The sequence below is a fragment of the Schistocerca cancellata genome, unplaced genomic scaffold (assembly GCF_023864275.1).
Source record: "Schistocerca cancellata isolate TAMUIC-IGC-003103 unplaced genomic scaffold, iqSchCanc2.1 HiC_scaffold_855, whole genome shotgun sequence".
In the NCBI taxonomy this organism is placed as follows: domain Eukaryota; kingdom Metazoa; phylum Arthropoda; class Insecta; order Orthoptera; family Acrididae; genus Schistocerca; species Schistocerca cancellata.
In genome coordinates, this window is record NW_026046866.1 from 42,501 (window position 1) to 43,849 (window position 1,349).

Here is a 1,349-nt window from a genome sequence, read left to right on the forward strand (position 1 = left end):
AAAGAGCTATCAATCTGTCAATCCTTCCGGTGTCCGGGCCTGGTGAGGTTTCCCGTGTTGAGTCAAATTAAGCCGCAGGCTCCACTCCTGGTGGTGCCCTTCCGTCAATTCCTTTAAGTTTCAGCTTTGCAACCATACTTCCCCTGGAACCCAAAAGCTTTGGTTTCCCGGAGGCTGCCCGCCGAGTCATCGGAGGAACTGCGGCGGATCGCTGGCTGGCATCGTTTATGGTTAGAACTAGGGCGGTATCTGATCGCCTTCGAACCTCTAACTTTCGTTCTTGATTAATGAAAACATACTTGGCAAATGCTTTCGCTTCTGTTCGTCTTGCGACGATCCAAGAATTTCACCTCTAACGTCGCAATACGAATGCCCCCGCCTGTCCCTATTAATCATTACCTCGGGTTCCGAAAACCAACAAAATAGAACCGAGGTCCTATTCCATTATTCCATGCACACAGTATTCAGGCGGGCTTGCCTGCTTTAAGCACTCTAATTTGTTCAAAGTAAACGTGCCGGCCCACCCAGACACTCAATAAAGAGCACCTTGGTAGGATTTCAACGGGGTCCGCCTCGGGACGCACGAACACGCACGAGGCGGTCGCACGCCTTCGGCTCGCCCCACCGGCAGGACGTCCCACGATACATGCCAGTTAAACACCGACGGGCGGTGAACCAACAGCGTGGGACACAAATCCAACTACGAGCTTTTTAACCGCAACAACTTTAATATACGCTATTGGAGCTGGAATTACCGCGGCTGCTGGCACCAGACTTGCCCTCCAATAGATACTCGTTAAAGGATTTAAAGTGTACTCATTCCGATTACGGGGCCTCGGATGAGTCCCGTATCGTTATTTTTCGTCACTACCTCCCCGTGCCGGGAGTGGGTAATTTGCGCGCCTGCTGCCTTCCTTGGATGTGGTAGCCGTTTCTCAGGCTCCCCCTCCGGAATCGAACCCTGATTCCCCGTTACCCGTTACAACCATGGTAGGCGCAGAACCTACCATCGACAGTTGATAAGGCAGACATTTGAAAGATGCGTCGCCGGTACGAGGACCGTGCGATCAGCCCAAAGTTATTCAGAGTCACCAAGGCAAACGGACCGGACGAGCCGACCGATTGGTTTTGATCTAATAAAAGCGTCCCTTCCATCTCTGGTCGGGACTCTGTTTGCATGTATTAGCTCTAGAATCACCACAGTTATCCAAGTAACGTGGGTACGATCTAAGGAACCATAACTGATTTAATGAGCCATTCGCGGTTTCACCTTAATGCGGCTTGTACTGAGACATGCATGGCTTAATCTTTGAGACAAGCATATGACTACTGGCAGGATCAACCAGGGA

The 1,349-nt window shown here is 51.1% G+C and overlaps 1 non-coding gene across 1 annotated transcript in view; it reads right to left on the bottom strand.

The window, feature by feature from the left end:
* LOC126147330 (small subunit ribosomal RNA) overlaps nucleotides 1-1,349 on the bottom strand; it is a 1,909-nt gene extending 560 nt beyond the window's left edge. The window contains exon 1 of the ribosomal RNA XR_007530182.1: nucleotides 1-1,349. This exon is cut by the window's left edge and continues 560 nt beyond it. This is a non-coding gene — a ribosomal RNA (small subunit ribosomal RNA).